The 23020-nt window shown below is 40.4% G+C and overlaps 1 protein-coding gene across 1 annotated transcript in view; it reads right to left on the bottom strand.

The window, feature by feature from the left end:
* Positions 1-14602, bottom strand: part of LPIN3 (lipin 3) — a 54232-nt gene extending 39630 nt beyond the window's left edge. The window contains exon 1 of the mRNA XM_089518523.1: positions 14594-14602. The gene's annotated coding sequence lies outside the window, so the exon portion shown is untranslated. The remainder of the gene's footprint in view (positions 1-14593) is intronic.
* Positions 14603-23020: the final 8418 nt, after the last annotated feature.

Here is a 23020-nt window from a genome sequence, read left to right on the forward strand (position 1 = left end):
TTCTCCCTGTTGAAGTTCATTTTGTTAGCTGTGGCCCAACTTTCTAGTTTGTTCAGGTCATCTTGAATGTTGATCCTGTCCTCTGAAGTGTTAGCTACTCCTCCTAATTTGGTGTCATCTGCAAATTTGATAAGAATGCTTCCAATTCTGTCATCCAAGTCGTTGATAAAGATGTTGAATAACACTGGGCCCAGGACAGAACCCTGTGGGACCCCACTGGTCACTTCTCTCCAGGATGAAAAGGAGCCATTGTTGAGCACCCTTTGCGTTCGGTCAGTCAACCAATTACAAATCCATGTAACAGTTGCCTTGTCTATCCCACATTTTATAAGCTTGTTAACAAGAATGTCATGGGAAACTTTGACCATTGACTAACCATTACTACAAAGTCAAATTTCCGTAAGGTAATAGGTCGTCTTTTTTCTGCAACTATCATAGCACAATTGAATTAAAAGACCCAAAACAATCAATTAATCAACATGGCCTACATTCTAAAAGAATGTGCCAGTGCCATACACGCCAATACTCTCCCAGCCTGAATGGATATTGTTACTGAACATCATTGGTGTTACATTGCACTGGCTGTAGTATGATACTGATACAAAGACAGTTCTATTATGCTGGAAAGGTAGGAGTTTATAACACAGGAGGAATTTCTCTTAATTCTGAATGAAAAGAAAATGGGGCTAGAACGCATTCACATGAATTCACTATTTCAGTGAATTTACACAAATTCGAATTGCATTCGAACTGACTTCCCATTGCCCGAAAATAGCTTGCCATTGCCCAAAACTGCATGTGATCACCTCTCACGCAATAACGTGAAACCCCATGATTGCATTCAGACTGAATTCCAGTGCCCGAAATTGCTTGTGGTCGTCTATTACACAATAAACCCCATGATTGCATTTGGATTGCCATTGATTATATTTCCAATTTCCCTTGTCTGATAATGTCCGTAGTTAATGTTTTGAAGAAAGGGAACCCATCTGTAATGAAACATGACACTTGCATAACTATAATATTCACAGCCCTCCAAAAGGCAGTGGTGATACCACCTGAAAGAACAAACAAAGCAAGAAAATACAACTATTTATGTCCAGGAAAACTCTCACCATCACCTTACAATGTGGAAAAATTACCTTTTGGATTATGACTCCCTTTATCCCATGCTGGCCATGCAGCTGTGGTCCCCTAAAAATAACTTTTTGAAGCTCTGCACTTATGCTCTGTGTGTGTGTGTGTGTGTGTGTGTGTGTGTGTGTGTGTGTGTGCGTGTGTGCGCTTGATTGTCACACAGAAACAACAATTGGTATCTGTTGTGTGTGACTGCACAAAAGATTCTCACTTGTGTGGAAAGGGTCACACAGGGACGTAGCCAGGATTTTAGGAAGGGGGGGGGGGGTCCAGACTAAGTGCCACCATTATAATGGGGCTTGGGCACGGCGGCGCAGCAGTACACACCATTTATTTTTCTAATGGAAGGGGGGTCCGGATCCCAAGAAACCCCCCCTTGGCTACGTCCCTGGGTCACATACAGATGTATGATGCAACACACACACACACACACACACACGAGATAAAGTTGCTTTTTACCCAGCAAGAACAAGGCAGTTTGACCTTGCCTCACTTTCTAGAAAGAAACCCACCTCTGCTGAGCTGTTTGATAGAGCTGATCTTTCTCCCCAGCATCTCACAGACCCTCTGGATTCTACAAGGAGTGAAAACATCTCAGGAGGGACATGGTTCCCATTCCTAAGCAGAGAGGACAGCTCCATATATTTGGGTTTTCTATCCTATGAATGTCAATGACAATGCAGCTTCTAGAGGGGTGAGGGGAGGCCCATGGTGGTGCTGGAAGCTTCAGTGCCCCTGTCAGCACCATGCTCCATGTAGCTGAAAAAAGCTCATGAGACTGTCCCCTTGCCACGGTAACCTGCTGAGCTGAGCATTCTTCACTGCTGTTTAATTGGCAGCTAGGATGACAAGTTCACAACCTGCAATTGCATGACTGCTTGAGCTCTTATCTCTGTTCCCTATTTTTTTAAAAAAAATAATTAGGGTTTTTAGGTAATATTATAACACATCTAAAAATATTGTTCTTTGGTATGTTTGCATGTGCAAGTGTCGCTATAATGTTATGGGTAGATGTTCTGGATCATTGCAGTACAGGCAAAAGTCAGCAGGACAAAGGTTTTTTTTTTTATTAATTTGACAGAGGCCCAAACCTTGTGCCCATAGGGAAAAATGGCAAATATAATTACATATTTAAGGCATATATGTCCCACAAGCATCTCTCCACCCAACCAGCAAGCGTCTGTTGCAGTGATAACAGGCTGCCTAACACAGTAAGGAAAAGCTATGTAAATTTTCTTAGGAAAGCATGGACAATTGCCAAGGAAATGGGGGAAGGAAAGGCCAAACACTTTTGCCTCCTTGCCAAAATCTGTTTTGTGTCTGAGGTTTTGCCCAAATCATGTTATATGAGGGTCACTCAAGATGTAGTTTGTCTCCATAGAAGATTTTTGTACTTGAGTTGAATGTAGTGACATCAACTAGTGAAGCTTTACACAACATGAAGATGGTCCCCTACATCCACTAGCATTCACACATCAAGGCAGCGTAAGACATAATGTCCTGATTTGGCAGAGACAGTCTCAGTTAATCCTCTACTGTCCTATTTTTATAATGTCCCAGTTTGTCTCTCCTCCTCTGTTTTCCCCATTGTACTCGTCTTACTTTAGTGTTCAAAATGCAAAAGTAGTTTGCATTCTGTTAACTCAGCAGTGGGGAGCTGAGAAGAAGGGAAGGAATGTGAAGCTGAAGGCTTTCATGGCCGGCATCCATAGTTTTTTGTGGGTTTTTCGGGCTATGTGGCCATGTTCTAGAAGAGTTTATTCCTGATGTTTCGCCAGCATCTGTGGTTGGCATCTTCAGGGAATCTCTGTAGGTTCCAGTCACAGATGCTGGTGAAGCGTCAGGAATAAACTCTTCTAGAACATGGCCACATAGCCCGAAAAACCCACAAAAACCCAAGAGAAGGAATCTTGCTCTTCCCTGTAGACACAACCAAAAGCCAACTGCTCAAGACTCTCCTAGCTTGTATGTTATTCCTCATTAATAACTTTTCTTCTGATGTTGTTTGGCCACTTGTTTCCTGGTTTTCATCTGTGAAATGCTGGAAGGTATACAGTACAACAGCCAGCTAAGAAACTAGCAATCCTAAATGAAGATCAGTGTTCAATGGTGGATGGGTCCGAGGTCTGGAAAAAGTAAAATACTGCCAAGTTATAGCAGAGAAGGAGGAACATGTAATCTCTATCATTTGAACAAAGTTTCTGTCAGCATTGCTAGCATGGTCAATGATGAAGAATCCTGGTATCTGCAGTACATCAACATTTACAGCAGAGGTGAAAATCATGCCATACCCAACATTGCTGAACTGGGACTCTCAGCATTCCTCACCTTTGGCAAGGGCTGGTGGGAACTGCAGCTTCTTTTGGATGACATAGGCTTTCCCACCCCTGGCTACAGGATCTCCACCATCCAAACACCATCCAAACACAGACATATGGAGGGTAACATGCTAAAATATGGTGCTGGTTCATATGGGAAGAAAGGAAGGAAGAAGCTTTGCCCTCTGTTGTTACAAAACAGGACGATGTAGGAGGTAGAATAGCAGGCACGTACACTCACTTATCTTTGTTGAGAAAGCCACCTCAGCCCATTTTATGTGTGACTTACCAAAGAGGCAGCTGGTTATGCTATAATGAGCTTATCAGTGACTAAAGTCTCCTATCAACCCATAAATTAAAAAAATGAAGGGAAGAGTTTCAAAAAAGAAATGAACAAATACCTCTAGTGAGCTATGAGGTCACTCTGTATCACATTAATTAATGTCAGAGTGACAGCACTTTTTGGATGGACTTTAGAATATTTCCTAGACTTCAGCAAATTGCTGTGTACCAGTCAAAAGCAGGTCAGTCTTTTAACTGGTAGAAACAGCAGATGATATATGCATTCAAACGAGGAGTATGCTCATTAACTTGTCTGAGCAAAAATAAAAATCCTCCTCCCCCACCAAAAAAAATAATAATAATAGTGAGGACTTTTGTTAACTTAAAGGCTGACCAATGACACAAGCAAACATGGGTGGCTCTGTTCATATTCAGCCAACCATACACTTTTGGACACAACACTCTGCTCTCAATGCCAACAAAATCCCTACCATAATATGGAGGGCAACATAAAAGTGGCTACCAATCCAAATTCCTGAAGGGTATTGCTGCCTGCTCCAGATTAACAAGAAATTAGCCATTGCTTTTCTACCAGGGTTACATGACAAAAATGCAACAGATTACCCTCCAGATTACCTCCCCCTAATTTAATTTATTTTCTTCATTCTCACGTGGCCTTTCTGTAGGATACAAATTATTAAATAAGTTTTCCACCCTTGTTTGGTGTCTTAATTCACTAAAACTGCTCACAAATAACTTCAAGTGACTTCCTATATGGCGTAATATGAACATAGATAAATGGCAAAAGTATGGGAGGAGAGGCCTGCCCTGTGCCAACACCTCCTATAGGAAGAATGCACTGCAGGTGGCTTTTGCAACCTTTGATCCAACAAGCCACACAGTCAATGAGGAGGTGGTGAATAGACTTCCTGGTTTTACTGCTCATCCAGGACTGCAAAAATATGGGTCAGGTATAGGGTTGCCATAACTGTCAACCTCCAAACCAGGACAAATGTAGGACAAAATTCAGCCCCAAATGTAGGACATTTTTTTAAATGGAGGACACACGAAAAAATTTAATAATGTTAAAAAGTTTTAATATAAACACATGTTTCTTAGGCATGCTCAGAATGGAGGACATTTTGGCATTATTCCTAGACAGATGGATGAACTCCTCCTGCTTAGCCACTCACCTCGGCCAAAGGAGTGGCCGCGCGCAACAGCCACAGCAGCCGCCACAGTGGCAGCCTATCCGACCCGGGGCAAAGCCAGGTCAATGAAGAAACCAGGACAGGACCTCCCCGCCCAGTTGAAAAGCGGGAATGTCCTGCCCCCAGGCGAGACATGACAACCCTAGTCAGGTAGTAAGCAGGCCCCAGTACATATCTTGTTTCTGTAGGCTAAGATATCCAGAGCCTTGAAAAGCAACTTTTTGGACTAGAGTCCCCAAAATCCCCAGTGGCCATTCTTGTAGTTGGAGTGTCAAAAGGTAATTTGCACACCCTCCAGCTGTCCCTAGTTGGCAGGATCAGTTTCAACTAATCATCTGCTTTTTTTCAGCTCCTTTAAAAATGTCCCAGTTTCCTGGTCTCCCAGTTTCTCTCTCCTCCTTCGAATTTTCTCTTTTGCCCTCAGCTTACTTCAGTTGCTGCAAAATGAATTTAAAGTACAAAAGTAGTGTGATCTGAATTAACTCATCAGAACAAGAGAGGAAATGTGGAAATTTTCCATTCCTAGTAGGCTCAGGCAAAAGCAAACTGCTGCAGCATATTCTAGCTTGTGAGTTCTTCCTCATTAATAACTTTTGCTTGGCCACGTATGTCTCCCTGTTTTCATCTGTCAAATGTTGGAGGGCATTTTCCCAAGCTCTCTGTATCAATTTATTTACATTGCAATCTGTAACAACAGTGAGAGGTGTGTTCCTTCAAGTCATTTCTGACTTACGGCCTACTTTAATACAATGGCATTATCTGAAACTAGTCTAAAGGTGGGTTATACTGTGACATGGGAGAAGCAACCTTTTCTAGGTGTTTTTGAAGGGAGGCAATCTATCTGCATAGCTGAAGCTAGCATTAATATTGCAGAGGGGAACATAATAAGATGCAGTGAGACAAGACAGAAAGGCTGTGTGCCGGAAAAGGATTCAGGCTAAAAGAGAGGTAACTCAACAAGGTTCAGACATCACACAGCAATTCACATCTTCCCACATGCCGGTGCAACAGGGAAAGAATGATGAAGGAGAAAAGTATAGGTACAAAAGAAATTTCAAATTCAGACAGAAAAATCAAAAGTTGGAGGGAGATGAAGAGGATTCTGTGGTCCATTTGTTTGTCTTTGACCATCTACAATATCCTCAGCACTCCTCTCCAACACTGCATCTCAAATAAATTTATTCTCTTCCTATCCACTTTCTTCACTGCCCAGCTCTCACATTCATACATAGTGATGGGGAATACAATGTCTTGGGCAATTCTAACTTTGGTGCTCAGTTGTATATCTTTACACTTTGGGGTTTTGTCTAGTTCTTTCATGATTGCCTTTCCCATTCCTATTTATTCTTATTTTTTTACTGCAGTCTCAATTCTGATCAATGTTTGATCCAAGGTAGGGGAAATATTTAACTATTTAGATTTTCTCATTGTCTAGGTTGAATTTGTGTATATTCTCTCTGGGCATCATTTTTGTTTTCTTTATGTTCATCAGTAAGCCTGCCTTTGCACTTTCTTCTTTTACCTTCCCTAGTAATTGTTCCAAGTCTATGATGTCTTCCACTAGCAATATGGTGTCATCCACGTATCTTAGATTATTAATGTTCTTTCCTCCTATCTTCACTACACTTCTTCCTCTGAGCCTAAACCTGCTCTTTGTATTATACTTTCTTTGTACAAGTTGAACAACTAGGGGGATAAAATGCAGCCTTGTCTGACCCCTTTGCCAATTGGAAACCATTCTGCTTCTCCATATCCCATTGTAACAGTAGTCTCTTGTCCTAAGTACAAATTTCTCATCAAGACCATCACATATAGTGGCATTCCCATATCTTTAAGGATGTTCTATAGCTCCACCATCTCCCTACTCACTTCATCCTACACAACCACTCTGTGAATAGGTTAGATTATGGAAAGCTGGTCAGCCTAATATTTGAGGCAGAAGATGGAAAGTTGTTTTTACTATAACTCCCAGAATCCCTCAGCCATCATGACCATTAGGGAAGAGTGGTAGTCCAAAAAGTAAAACTTCCAAGCTCAGCTTTAAAGCTCCATTGGTCAACAGTGGACCAGATACTTTCCTTCAGTCTGACGTATCCCACAGGATGGTTATGTGATGACAAAATGAACACAAGTATACAACTCTGATGGGTTTTTTGTAATGCATGGATATATATAGACAGAGAGAGACTGCAATAAAATTATAAGTATTTCCATAATTACTAAATAATTATATAGCTTTCTACCTAAAAAATTGAATCATACAGTCCTTTAGTCTCACTGGCATTAAGAGCACTCCAAATTTTCTAATAAAAGAAACTTTAAGGCCTAATAGAATGGTACCAAATTATGCATAGGAGAAAGATACCCCAAACTAAACTACTTTCTCTTATAATATACTGGACAACACAGTGAAATACTTTCTACACACACAAATCTAGCTCCTCAGTCCACACATTGCACTGAAGCGTTTCGAAGAAGAGAGCTAAAACTGATCACACTAACAATCTCTAATGACTACATCTGAACATACAGACAACACCTCAATAAAAACATTGCATTTGCTGCTACTTGCCATTTAGCTGAAATTACCTGGAATGTTTATAATCTCACTTTAGCAGTTCCTGGACTTTGAAGCAGACACGGAGTTTAGTTCAAACAAGCTACTACCTTACAGATACATCTTTCCCCAACTCCACCCACTTACCTGATGTTTCCTGTTTTCCTCATACCTGAATGAGAGGGAGGAGTCCGTAAAACAAGCATCACCAGGTTGCTGCACTCTGAGCCTATGGAAACATCAGGAATTTAGGCTACCTTCGGTTAAACAATTGATAGCAGGCTGTGTGCCTGAGAGGCAGCTTTTTGACACTTTAGCTGAATTGGGCTGCCTCTACATTGCACGATTAATACAGTTTGACATCACTTTAACTGCCATGGCTCAATGCTATGAAATTCTGGGATTTGTAGTTTTCTAAGATAATTAGCCCCTGTTAAGAGAGCTCTGGAGTCGCAATGAACTATAAATCCCAGGATTCCATAAAATGGAGCCATGATAGTTAAAGTGGTGTCAAACTGTATTAATTCTGCAGTGTGGCAGCAACTAGTGTTCCTATATGCATACACATCAGATCTAACAAATGTCACTACTTTGTAAGTGAGAGGCTCCCTAATTTTTTAAAATAATTCATTTTAGGTAACAGAATTTTTTAAATGCAGCTTTTAGGAGCTAGAATTTTAGAAGAAGCAACAAAATTACTAGCTTGAGATATCACAGGGTGACACAGAGTGGTCTGTCTATCTGTTGTTGTTGTATGCCTGAAGTCTTTTCCAACTTGGCAACCCTAAGGCAACCCTATAATGGGTTTTGGTTTGGGTTTTTTGTTTTGTTTTGTTTTGTTTTGTTTTGTTTTGTTTTGTTTTTTTTTTGCAAGATTTGTTTGGGGTGGTGGTGGTGGCCTTTGCTTTCCTCTAAGGCTGAGAGAGTGTGACTTGCCCAAGGTCAGTGAGTTTCTGTGGCTGAGCAGTGATTCAAAAACTGCCTCCAGAGTCATATTCCAACATTCAAACCATTACACCATGCTGTCTCCCTGTCTGCCTTCATAGAATCACAAAGGTAGTTTCTCATGATATCTCTGTCAGAGATAGACTAATTTCTATGAGGAGTGCAATCTTATGCTTGTGCACTCAAAAGTAGATGCCACAGAGTTCAGGTGAACTTACACCCAGGCAAGTGATTATAATAGGAGTGGGAATCCTTCCAGATACTGCCTCCTTCCAGATACTGTAGGACTGCAAGTCCCAGCAGCTCTAGTCAATATAGTTAGGTGAGGAATACTGGGAGATGCAACCTATCATTATCTGGCACACCACATAATTCTACAGGATTGCACCCTATTGCAAGGAGGACTTGATATCCTATTCCATCAAGCAAGAAGGTACTTTTTGTTCCATTTCATGGAAAGCAAAAGGATCAGCATGCTGACAAGATGGGAATGCTGGCAGTGTAGGTTGCAATTGCTACCTCTTTAATTTTCTTAACATGGTAACCCACTGAAATATAGTGATAGAAGATTGTTCACTCATTTAGCATCACTGAGAAAAGCATTCACCTGTTTAAATTTTGCAGGACAAGCAGCCTTTAAAGTCACAGTCACAAGAACAGTGTTTTTAAAAAGAGGATGACAGTTCAGATACCACTTCTGCTGCTTTGGTCCAATTTCTCATTGACCGTGATTCTATTGTTGCTTCTCCCTATCTAGATTTATCAAGAGTAGAATACAAATTGAACCTTGTTTGGGATGGTCATTCTATTCTGTTCTTTGCCATTCTTATTCTTCTTTAATGTACTGATGTTATGTCCATAAGCCACACATTTATAAATTACTCAGAAGCCCTGTCAAATTTTGTGTGAATGAAACCCAGACAAAAGAAGACATGGCCAGTCCATGAACTCATGTTCTATATGTGTATCCCTAAGTTAGTCAAAATGGCACCATCTGTGCGCGAAAAGAAAAATATCAGTGTGTCAGAGAAACAGCAAGGTTCATAGAAGTATGTTTTTGAAAGAGCAAATAACTAAGGTGGATGAACTCTCAAACTAGCCCAGTGATGTCTAAGCATGGATACTGGTAGCAAAACAGTAGAAGTTGAATAGAATGGAGTATCCCGCAAATGGCATGGCAGGCTGTCTTACTCTTGAACCATGGGAAGAGGTGTTTTCAAGCAGCTCCCAGTATCATAATTGCTCTTCCAGTGTAAGCTAAAATTGGAATTCTAATTGTGTGGCATTATGGCAGGGGAAATGGTTATTTTATTTGTTTGCTGTAAGCATTTATTTTCTTTTATTCAGTTCCATACAGATGCCACACACCTCTTTTGAACCATGTGCTTCCCTGCACACTTTCAATACTCTGATGTGAATATATTTGAGGAGGGGTGTTAATTTTTAAAAGAGTGTTTGCAGACAAGTGGATTTCAGCTGTGCTGCTGAAAAAATATAGCACTAAGGTTATAAATCCAGAAATACGTGTATAGTTTTACAACCAACCTAGGAAACTGGTTTATTTGCCTGGTTGTTGTTGGTTTTTCTCTAGAAAATTTCAAACTTGCCCCCTAGTTGTTCTGGCCATTTTTTTAATCAGACTGCAAAACTGAAAAAAATGCTGTTAATACCCCACAAAGGGGTCCTTAGAGCCAACTCACTGAAATCAAGACTTAGACCAACTCGGGACTGTATTATGAATACAAAGTATTGAATCTATTCTCTGAGTACTATTAAATCTGAATCATTGGCCTGTTACAGACAGGCCAAAATAAAGCTGCTTCGAGTCACTTTGGAGGTATGGTATTTCAATGATGCATGAGTCCTAAGAGTCCAAAAGCCACACCAAAGCTGCACTCCAGTCCTTAGGACCGGAGCGTGGCTTTGGTGCGGCTTTTGGACTCTTAGGATGCATGCATCATTGAAATACCATACCTCCAAAGTGACTCGAAGCAGCTTTATTTTGGCCTGTCTGTAACAGGCCATTGTTTTGAAAAGCTGTTTCCACAAAGGGAGGAGAAGAAAAGGAAGCTGTTGAAATTGATGAGAGATGTGTCAATTTCACCCCTTGGCAGTTGACAAAATGTGTGCCACTTTTACCTCCCAGGTTTCTTTATAAAAGAAGTCTTGAAGTTTTAGAACGCCTCTGTTACACCAAATGTACCCAGAGGATTGAAGTCTGACAACCAGTGCCTAAACGTTGAATTAGAACTAAACAGGATCTCTCCCTGCCTTGAAAGTTCAGGCTAATTTTTGAAGGGGTAGCACACTTGCTTTTCAGGACATGAATCTATAACTGGAAATTGTGGCAGCAATTGAAATAGCCAAAGAAAGTAGGGACATCCCTAGCAACCTTGTCCACTTTTCCCAGAAATCATATATTCCTTTCCTGCCTCGCTGATACATTTTCCTTCTCACATATGCTGCAAAATTGTTATGTTATGTTCTTACTAAAATTTGAGGTGAGTATGAATAGATCATGTAAAAATCCATGACTTTGTAAAAATTCATGTCTTGTACAGGAAGAATATTGACAGAATAAAAAGCCTCCTCTGGAAGTATCTCGGATATCCTTCTTCATATTGGAATGTTTTCTTCTTTGTTGTTGTGTGACTTCAATTTGTTTTCAGCTTATGATGAGGTGAACCTATCACAGGGTTTGCTTTTTCTAACAAGATCCAAAGAGCAAAATTTTTAAATTGATGAGGATAAATTTCATTTTACCACAAGATGGCAGCAGACTGTTTCTACTTACGTTCTCCATTTAATTACTTTTGTGAATTTTTTTAAGGAGGAACATGAAGATCTGTAGCCATTAGCATTGTTTTCCCTTGTTTCATCCTTTAAATCCTTTGTTATATGCCGCTCTGTTTTACACTCAACTTACTCATGAGTCATAGCAAAATCCATAATTTGGGCCCCAAAACCTGCCCTCAACTTATTAATGAGATCAAATTATAGTCAAGTATATACAGTAATCCTTTGTCATCTCACTTTTCAACTGTTTTTAAAATATCCCAGTTTATCTCTTATCTTCCCACTTTCTCCCTTTGTCCTCAGCTTATTTCAATTGCTGAGTTCAAATTACAAAAATAGTTTACACGCAATTGACTGAAGGTGGGAGAGGAAGGACAGATTCTTGCCTTTTCCAGTGGACTCTGGCAAAAGCCAACTGCTGCAGCCTTTCCTAGCTTTTGGTTTCTTCCTCATCTTGATCACATCTTCCTTCCATCTTGACCACAGCCTGAAGCTGCTTGGCCACATGTGTCCCCGTTTTTATCTGTGAAATGTTTAAGGGCATGTTTCAGTGATATGGGGCTCCTGAAGTATTTGTGGATGTTTTGAAGTAATTCACATCTCAAGGGTCAGTTCGGAGGCTAGAGAATTCATGTTCTGAGTGAGAGTATTGCTAATGGCTTAAACCTTTCTTTATCTTTACTGCCAACCTACTTCTCCCTTCTGTAATACCCAAAGAGCAGGGGAGAAACCAATAAAAGATTTTGCACCTGTCACTTTCCATTCTGTACAGAAAATAACAGTTGAAGGGAAATGTTGCAATGTAAATTGGGGAAAGGATGCAACGTGTTCTTCCAAAGTTCTCTTTTTTTTCAAAGCAGTGGTGCAGAGCTGCTAAAACGTCAAAATACAATTTTTCACACAGCCTGAGTTTAATTACATTATCTCACATCATGCTTACTTTGGCCTACAGACTAAGAACAATAGAGCATAATTTGCTTACCATATATTTTTTCTTTTTATTTAAAAGAGCTAACCTCTTTTTGTATTACTTTTTGTATTATCATCTAAATGCTATAATACATTCATTTTTATTCTTGTTACCCATTTTTGTATCTTAAACCTGTGGTACAGATTTTTATGATCAGTTTTATAACTATGTTTCATTTTTAGGTACTATACTTCTAATGTACTTATATTGTTTTACATTTATATGACATCTATATGGTACTCTATATACAGTACATTTCAGATTCTGTGTTATTACATTTTAGCTCTTTTCTAATTGATAGAGAATTTCTATAGGATTTTATAGTGTGTTTTACTTGTTTCAGTGTTATTTTGTATTATTTTGAAATGTCCTAAAGGCTAATCAATAAACATTTCTACTACAATTTTAAGCATTTGTTTTGCTCAGAGTTCTATTATATTGCAAGCCAACAAGGCATTTTAATTAAAATATGTTCATCAGAAAAATATGGTTGAGTAGATAATAAAATACAGTATATCTAATTATTTACAATATAGCTGAAAATAATTCCTATTAAATGAATTTATATTTATATTAGTGTTTTTAGCTTTAATTTGGTAACATCCTACATTTTTCTTGAATGTCCTATATTTTGCAGTGTCTTGCTATGGAAAGTTGCGACATCTGGACAGCTTGCCTGTTGGGCTAGTAAAAGCTAGTCTAGGCATCACAAGCCATGGAATTCACCTGGGCCTCTAGCAACAAGGATGGAGCCAAGTACTCCCCCAAGCAACACATCCGCTCCTGCGGACAGACTGCAACTCCATCCAGCACTGGTCACTTGCTCAGTTCCTTGATCTGGGAGTCACCAGTCCACAGACTCTCAGGGATAGCTTTAGTTCATTTGCTTTCATTCAGCACATTAAAGTATCCAGGCACTAGTAGCACCTTGCCCCAGTTCACTGTGACAACAAGGGAAAATAAAGCTGACTGTTATCAGCGTACTGATGCCAAATGATTCCAAATGATCTCTCACCCAGTAATTTCACACAGATAAAAAAACAGCATGGGAGATAGGCCTGAACCCTGTGGCACCTCATAGCTTAGCAGCCACCAGGCTGAACATGAATCCTTTAATGATACAAAAAAACTATTGAGAAATTAAGGGAGGATTTATAAAGCAGCAGTCTCTCTTTTTCACCCAGAGTAAGTGATCACTCAGGACAACTAAAACTTGGACATTACTGAAATATGCCTCACTGAGACTGTTGAGAGAAGCATGCTCTAGAAAGTGCAGTTGGCCCTCCATATCCACAGATTGTGCATCCACAGCTTCAAATTAAAAAAAATCCAAAAAGGAAACTTTGATTTTATATAAGGGGCACCATTTTACTGTGCTATTGTATGTAATTGTACTTGAGCATCCAGAGATTTTGGTATCCATGGAAGATAGGGTGTCCTAGAACCAACCCCCAGTGGATATCACTGCATTGGTAAAAGTAACTGCATTGTGCTTCTCCCAGTGTGCTTCTGGTCTGTACTGAAGATGCTGACCAGTAGTACAAAAGGTAGTAGAAAATAATGTATTTAGATTATGATAATTAATATTCTACTTTCCCCAAAAATTTGGACTCAGGGTGGCATACCATTTAAAAGAACAGTACAGTTAAAAACATAGAAAAATGTTAATTGTTAATAAGATTTTAAAAATCTAATTCAATTACATCTGTAGTTTAAGAAGGTACCTCATGAAAGAGAGACAGTGTGGTGTAGTGGTTTGAGCATTGGATTATGAGTGGAGACCAGGGTTTGCTTCCCTGCTCAACCATGGAAACCCACTGGGTGACATTGGATAACTCACACACTCTCAGCTCCAGAAAACTGTGTGATAGATTTACCTTAGCATCACCATAAGTCAGAAATGACTCAAAGGCATGTAGCACCAACAACAACCACTCACCAAAGCACAAATCACAAGATTATGTAGCCATGACAATTAAAGTGGTATAAAAGTGCTATGGGACCTGAACAGGGCTGTTGATAAGGTGTCTTGGAGCTCTTTTATATTCACCATAAATCAAAGCCAGCCTGATGGAAATTAACAACAAAACTGTTATGACAGTGCAGGGGAGATTGCACCATAAACCATAGTTGTGTACAGCCAGAGGGAGGTCCAGTACAGCCTAGGAGGCCTCCCACGACCAATCTTCACAATATATATAACATGGAGTTTTCAGGCTTCAACCCTTTCCTTGAGAATAGAAAATGCTGTTAGAGTCCTCCCTCCATGAAATATTGGTATACACACATTTTTTGGGATAGGGCTCAATTTTGAATTTTGCTCCAGAGTAGCATATTTGACTCAGCCAAAGGAATTGCCAAATATATGTGTACTCACCTCGCTAAATATTTTTGTATTATTTCACTGCCTTGGGGCTCTTTGTTCCCTCAGACACTGTTGCTTCTTCATTCCACTTTCCTTCCCCTTTTGTGCTCCTACAGCTGTTAAATCTAATTGGCTGTGATGACCCACATGGGTGTTGTTTGTTTTGGAGGATCTCTGAAGTCATGGCATTGAACATAAAATTGTGGCATCGTTGTGAAATTCACATGAGTTGTTACAGTTAGTACAGTTAAAAGTCAGGGTGGGGCCACTGATGGTAAAGCCAAAGGAGAAGGAAAGCTAAATTGAGAACAAGGGCTGAAAACATGAATATTACTAGAATGGGCTTTTTTTAAACAATTGTAAAAATGAGCACAAGACAATTTGGCTCAGCTCTAATTCCAAGATACACATATAACTTCTTTCTATATTATGTAAAAAGCATCTGGATAGTGCTGGGAGCAGAATTTGGATGACTACATTCATCTGTGCAAGATCTTGAGAAGTTCTGGAATTTTCCCACTATAAATCTGAGAACCTACCAGCTGGTGTAGCCGGTGAAGGATTCTGGGAGCTGTAATCTGTCAAAAATATTTCTTTCCCATTTCTGCTCTGCCAATATCTAAGAAAGAATATTAGCAGGGAGGATTATGAAGCAACAGCTAATTGGATTGGGGCCCTTTCAAACCACACAGTTATAGTTAGGGTTGCCATAACCCGGCGGCCCCCATGCCATTCACGGTTTCGGGGGGCCCCTCCCGGTCCCGGTCCGGTTTGGGCCCCCACCCGTGCCTTGTTCCCGGTTTGGGGGCCCGCTCCGGCCATTGCCGCTGCCACTAATGTGGCTGCTGCGGCGCCAACCCACCTCCTCCTCCAGCTCCGCCTTCCTCCTCTTCCTCGGCGGGCGGCAGAAGCGCCGCCGCCACCGCGCCCCCACTGGGAGGGCTTGCGCGCCGCCCAGGCCTCAGCAGGGGCCAGTGGCAGCGCGCGCACCTGCCCCATTCCCTCCGCGCGTGCGTGCGCCTGCCCCACTTTCCTCCCCCCGCGCGCGCTTGCCCCACTTTCCTCCCCCCGTGCGCGCCTCCCTCACTTTCCTCCCCCTGCGCGCCTGCCCCGGTTGCTTCCGCGCACGCGCCTGCCCTGCTTCCCTCCACACGCGCGCGCGCCAGCCGTCAAAAGGAGGAGGAGGGGGGAGAGGAGGAGGAGGAGGAGGAGGAAGGAGCCGGAGGAAGGGTGCCTGAAGGCCAGGGCAGAATTGGGCCAGAGAAGGAGGAGGAGGAGGAGGAGAGCTGAGTCAGTGGCCATTAGGTCTGCCTTGGTATTTTGGGGTTTTTAAATTATATTTAAATATATAAAATACTTATTTTATTTAATTTTTTAATTTTTATTATTGCTTGTTTTTATTTTATTTCATTAATTTTATTATTGCTTGTTTTTATTTTATTTCATTAATTTTTATTATTGTTTTTATTTTATTTCATTAATTTTTATTATTGCTTGTTTTTATTTTATTTCATTAATTTTTATTATTGTTTGTTTTTATTTTATTTTATTAATTTTTATTATTGCTTGTTTTTATTTTATTTCATTAATTTTTATTATTGTTTGTTTTTATTTTATTTTATTAATTTTTATTATTGCTTGTTTTTATTTTATTTCATTAATTTTTATTATTGCTTGTTTTTATTTTATATCATTAATTTTTATTATTAAATATATACACCCCTGCCTTGTTTTTTATTTATTTTTTCATTATTTTTTATTATTAAATATATGCAAGTGCATTTTCTGTGTATTTATGGCGCTTTGAATGCTAACAAGTCTGCCTTTCTTGCACAATTATAGTGGTGGTGATGATGATGATGATGATGATGATGATGATGATGATGATGATGATGGTGATATTGATATCAATGTAACTTGCTGTGATTTTTACAAACTCATGCGCAGTGAAGAAAAACCACAGTCCCTTGCCCAAGTACACACTTCTGAGAAGTACAGTTGAACCCGAGGCCAAATACATTTCTGCCATCTGTCTAAGAATAATGCCAAAATGTCCTCCATTTTGATCATGCCTAAAAACATGCATTTATATTAACATTTTTTTAAAAAACCTCAATTTTTTGTGCGTCCTCCATTTTTATAAAAATGTGTCCTACATTCGAAAATGTTGCCCTACATTTGTCCTGGTTTGGAGGTCCTCACTTATGGCAACCCTAGTTATAGTGCTGTATTCTACTTTAACTGCTATGGATCCTGTGGTGAGCTCCAAGGCTGGAAAACCTGTGGTTTTCCAGATATTAAAGAACTACTACTCCCATCATCATAATCAATGACTGCATAGCTCATAAAAAGCTATGGATGGCTCTTAAGGACATGGAAGTGCCACTACACCTGATAGTCCTGATGAGATGAAATCTGTACTCGGAACAAAAGGCTACGCGTAGAAGAAAAATTGGAAAAACAGATTGGTTCCCAATTGGCAAAGAGGTCAGGCAAGGATGCATTCTGTCACCCTACTTGTTCACCTTGTATGCAGAAAATATTATAATAGTAGGTTTAGACTTGGAAGAAGTGAAGGCAGGAGGAAGGAATGTCAGCAATCTTAGATATGCAGACTACAACATGTTACCATCAGAAAATATCACAGACCTGGAATAATTACTAAATAAAGTCAAAGATGAAAGTGCAAAGGCAGGTTTAATGCTGAACATAAAGAAAACAAAAATAATGACCATGGAAGAAATACACTCACCCTTCCTAACTTGTGGACCTCAGATCCATGACCCTGAATATGCACGGAGGGGCGACCTCCATTAATTGTAATGGCACGCACAGGGATGTGCCCTATTCAAGCCTATAAGGCTTGAATACGCACGAGCCTCCGTTTTTGATGGGGGGGGGGGGGGTCCGGAATGGATCCCCCGTGCAAACGGAGAGCCAACTGTACATAAATTCAAACTAGACAATAAAAAATTGAAATCATTAAAGAGTCCCCATACCTTGAATCAGACATCAATCAGAATGGTGACTGCAGCTAAGAAGTAAAAAGATGACCAGGAATGAGAAGGGCAGCTATGAAGGAACTAGAGAAAATCTTAAAGAATAAAGACATACAACTGAGCACTAAAGTCAAAATCATCAAAATCACAGGATTCCCCATCACCATGTAGGGATGTGAGGGCTTGGCAATGAAGAAAACAGATAGGAAAAGAATCAAGTCATTTGTGATGTGGTACTGGAGAAGAGTGCTCAGGATACTGGGCAGCCAAAAAGAAAAAGAAAAAGAAAAAACAAGAAAAATGGGGCCTTGAACAGAGCAAACCAAAAATCCTCCTGAAAGCCAAGATGACAAAACTGGGACTGTCATACTTTGGCCATATCATGCTTAGAAAGGTGAGGGCAGTAGAAAGAGAATCAGACTACATGCCAGATAGATAGAGTCAATCAGGGAGGTCACAAGCATGAATCTACAGTAGTGGTTCCCAAACTTTGGTCCTCCATGTGTTTTGGACTGCACCTCTCATAATTTGTGACTGTTTGCCAAGGTGGCTGGGGCCTTTGGGAGTTGGAGTCCAAAACACATGGAGCAGAGCAGTGGACAATGGGTAGGCTTGGAGATGTCTCATAAATAGAATCTCTATGAATCAGGGCCAACTCAAGGGCAATTAACAACAAAAAACTCCTTGCCACTCATCAGGCTGGGTGTAATACTAGGAACTAGAATCTATCAGGATGTACAGAGTTACAGATAAAAACAAAAATCCGTCAGTGATACTTTTATTGGCCAACAAAAATGCACAATATACTTGTTGCAAGCTTTTGAAACTCCATGGGCTTCTTCACCAGGTAAGATGTTACAAACCAAATGAAAGGGGGAAGAAATAATTGAAGATGTTAGTGAGATGCCTGCAAGTTGTTTCAGTCCTTAGTAAAGATGGTATGCTGGGGAGGATATGTTTTGCAGGCAGGCTCCTCCTCCTTCAGTTACAGATAGTTCAGTCATGCCTTAGATATTTATAGAATCACAGAGTTACAGAGCTGGAGGAGACCCCACAGCCCATCAAGTCCTATGTCTCCCCCTATCAATACAGGAATTTCAGCTAGAGCATCCCCAACAGGCACTTTTTTAACAGCAGAGAGAATAAGAGATCTGGATTTTCTGTGTGATAGCAGACTGGCGACCACAGAAACAAAATGCCTTACTTTAAATTATACTGCTGAAATGGAAAAATACTAGGAGTTACCAGGAGTGGATTTCTGTTTGGCAGGATTGTGAATTTCATTCGTTTCATTAGCCTGTAGAATTAAACAAATTGAGAGCCAGTATTATGTAGTGATGCTGGTCTGAGTGTTGGACTGGGACTCTGGGAGACCAGGGTTCAAATGCCCACTTGGCCATGGAAATCCACTGAGTGGCCATGGGTTAGTCATATTCTTTCAGCTTCAGGGGAAGACAATGGCAAATCTGTGAACAAATCTTGTCAACAAAACTTGGATAGGTTTGCCTTAAGAACTGTACTGCAGAAATAGTCCTGGTTGACCCCACTTTAACCACCATGGCTCAATGGTATAGAATTCTGGGATTTGTCATTTGCTGTGGCATGAGAGCTCTCTGACAGAGAAGGCTAAATGTCTCCCAAAACTACAGTCTCTAGAATTCCATAGCATTGACGCAGGGCATTTAAAGTGGATTATTTCTGTAGTGTGGCTGCAGCTCCTAGGAGGGATTGCCATAAACTGGGAATGACTTGAAGGCATCAAACAACAATCAGATATGAATGGAGTTCACAGTCCTTCCACACAAAAAGCCACTCCTGGTGGATCAAGAAAATCCAGTGATAGGCTTGCCGTGGGATCACCATAAGTAGGAAATGAATGAAAGGTGCACAACAGCAAATTAAACACATTCCTTCGGTTGATGCTTCCTCATTGCTGCGATATAAGGAAGCCCAGCTGCCTTCCACCCCCACCAGGAATTGCCTCTGTGTGACACCCTCTCTCTTTCTCTCTCTCTGTTTTCCCACATCCCTCCAGGTCACAGGGAATCCCCATTGAGAAGAGGGATTTTTTTTTGGAGGGCTTTCCCAGCCTGACCACTCTTTTCCCCTGGAGTGATAGAGAGCCTTTTAAGAACTGTAGAGAAGAGGGAGGCAGAGGCGCATTAGGAGGAAGCTTGTCAAAGGGTGCTGTTTCCTGTTTCTCTTTCTCAGCTGTTCTCTTTGAAAGGGAGGCTGATTTTCTTTAGCACATCAACAAAGAGGCTTTTTTCAAAGAGGTGATTCAGCAAATAGTGACACAAGGGAAAAGCAGAGGCAGAAACTCCAAGTCAGTCTTTCCCAAGAATGTACATTTCGTTCAGTGAAAATGCAACTTTAGAGAAACTGGGTGGATTTTCTTCTTCTTCTTCTTCCAAGGGTGACTGTAATTTCAAAATGCCAAGACAGTGATCACATGCTTTGGATGAGGGAGGAAAAAAACACCAGGTGCTTGTCAACAATGTTTTTCCCCTCCTACAGCTAAAGTTAAATTAGACTGGACGGGAACATTTGAGAATGGTCAAAGATCAGAAAATAGTTTTGCACTGAGCTAAGAATAAAGAAAGCTGCAATTGTACACATGCTTACCTGATGGGATAAGCTCCATTAAACTCAATGGGGATTACTTCTGAGTAGGCATGTATAGCATTGAGTTGTAAAATTGGATTACTTGAAACCAGTAGGAATTTTCTCTAAGTGAGGGTAATTGCAAAAGTAATGTTTAATGCTTCAATGTTTTGATAGTTAAATTAACCAGTTAAAACATTTCATTGACTAAAAGGAGTGGCAGTGAATCAGTCAGCAATTTTAAAATTACTACAGTATTTTTAATGTAAGATTTTACAATTCCTTTGTAAGTTAATTTGTAGATGACAAACGTACATATACATCTTCCTTGCTTCCTTGCTTCTTTCCTTCCTCTTTCTTTCATATGCTGCTTTTCTTTCAAGGGTCAGACCCAAGGTGCCTCCCAAAAATAATCAGCTAAAACTTAACAACATTTAAACACAATTTAAATATCTTCACATTAAAAGCACAGGCCAGAATCCTATTGGGGACTTACGTTTTCATAAATGGCCTTACATCTGTGGGAATTAGAACTGTATACAGTAGTATATTTCAGAGGATCCTCTAGCCCATCAGTGGAGAAGCTGTGGCCCTTGCAATATTGCAGGACTCCAATCCCCATCACCCTCAGACAGTGTGGCCAAGACTAATGAATGATAGATGTTCTAATCCAACAGGTGCTAGATCACACAAAGCCCCACCTTTATTGTAAACCTATTTCAGAAACAGCAACCATACAACCATACAGATGTTGCCCAAGACTGACATAATGTAATTATATAAATGCACTCATCCTTTATTGTCACTGGGGAGATAAAGACTAAGGAGTTTATCAGACAAGGGAAATTGGAAGTATAATCCAATGGCAATCCGAACGCAATCGTGGGGTTTCACGTTATTGCGTGATAGGCTACCACACACAATTTCGGGCAATGGGAAGTCAGTCGGAATGCAATCATGGGGTTTCACGTTATTGCGTGATAGGCTACCACACACAATTTCGGGCAATGGGAAGTCAGTCGGAACGCAATCATGGGGTTTCACGTTGTTGCGTGATAGACTACCACACGCAATTTCAGGTAATGGCAAGCTATTTTTGGGCAATGGGAAGTCAGTTTGAACGCAATTCGAATTCATGTAAATTCACTGAACTAACGAATTCACGTGAATGCGTTCTGGCCCCACTTTCTTTTCATTCGAAATTAAGAGAAATTCCTCCCGTCCCGTGTGATAAACTCCAGAGCCAAAAATGGTTTTACAACAGTTTGCCATAGCAGCTGAAAGAGTATCAGGATTCAAGGGAAAATTCCACCAATCCTTTACTGGACTTTAACAGTGTTAAAAGATAGGAAAAGAATTAGGTTCCTTTGCCTTGTTTATCAGGGAGTAAGCTGCCACTTTAGGTGTACCAGCACATGCTACTGTTTGTACCACTGTATAAAGCAGATCTTCAGGATCGGGCAGTTAAACACCATCGTCCAACCGAAATCAATGGAAGCCTTTCCAGTGACTCAGGAACAGAATAAAGACTATAACTGGGTGTGCACAAATACATCATTAACTAAAACAGGTCGTGCTGGGAACACATTGTCAAATGGAAATACCAGGGATGCGGGAAGCATATTGGCTCATGGCTTTATTTATCAACTCCCACTCATATACATGAAGCAAGTTTATGTTCTTTTGGTCTGAATTCTGAAGATTATCTTTTTAGAAATGGTGGATACATGGTTTATAATAAATGTTATGGTCTGTAAACGGCTGTGTTATTTTGCTGAAACTCTTGGCTTCTTTCAAAGTGTTGTCAAGAAAAGGTGTGTTATCTCCTGACACTGTATTTCACTTATTTCAATCATATGGTGCAGTGTGTTGATTTAAAACAACAACTGGGGTTTGTGTGCCAAGTGTGTACTCACCTGGAAGTCAAGCTGTATTGAACACAATGCAATCTACTTCTGAGCAAATGTACACTGTTTTGCACCGGTGAATTAGTTATCCTTCTTTCTGAGAGACTCTATGATAGAGGAATGCCACAGGAGGACAAGAAATCCAAAATGTCATTTGTGAAACTGTTCTGGGGATTCTGGTCCAAAACACACTGCAGAAATAATCCAGTTTGAGACTGCTTTAACTGCCCTGACTCAATGCTAGGGAATTTTGGGAACCGTAGTTTTGTGCAACATTTAGCTGTCTCTGTCAAAGAGCTCTGGTACAATAAACTACAACTCCCAGGATTCCCTAGCGCTGAGACAAGACAGTTAAAGCGGCCTCAAACTGGATTATTTCTGCAGTGTGTTTTGGAACTATGTTACTGGATCGCCTCTGTGTCTCCCCATTGCCAAATATATTGTATGATCTTATTAAAGAAAACTAAAACACACCTGTCTCTTAAGAACATGCGGCTTAGACTCCAGTCCTATACACTAGGGGTGAGAATCACATGCCCTGCCATATGTAATTGCACTGCAACTCCCAGCATCCCTCACCATTGGCTATGCTGGCTAGGGCTGCTGGGCCTTGGAAGCCAACAACATCTGGAGGACTGCAGTTATCAGCGAGTAAATTTCATTAAAATAAATGTGATTGCCTTCTTTTGGGGGCCACAATTGGGAATATCCCTCCATTTGATACTTCCCTACTGTTGAATAGATATGCGTATTTTAGTGTGTGTATATATAATATATACACTCTCTCTCTGTGTGTGTATAAACATGAAATGATTGGTGAAAAGCAGGATGTTAAACTCCAAAATAACAATAATAGTAACCTATGATTCTGTGATTCTAATTGGTGAGAATGAGGATAGTAAACTCCAAAATGACAATAATAACCTATG

The sequence above is a fragment of the Sceloporus occidentalis genome, unplaced genomic scaffold (genome assembly GCF_023333645.1).
Source record: "Sceloporus occidentalis isolate IW3139 unplaced genomic scaffold, rSceOcc1.0.p SCAF_3, whole genome shotgun sequence".
Classification (NCBI taxonomy): domain Eukaryota; kingdom Metazoa; phylum Chordata; class Lepidosauria; order Squamata; family Phrynosomatidae; genus Sceloporus; species Sceloporus occidentalis.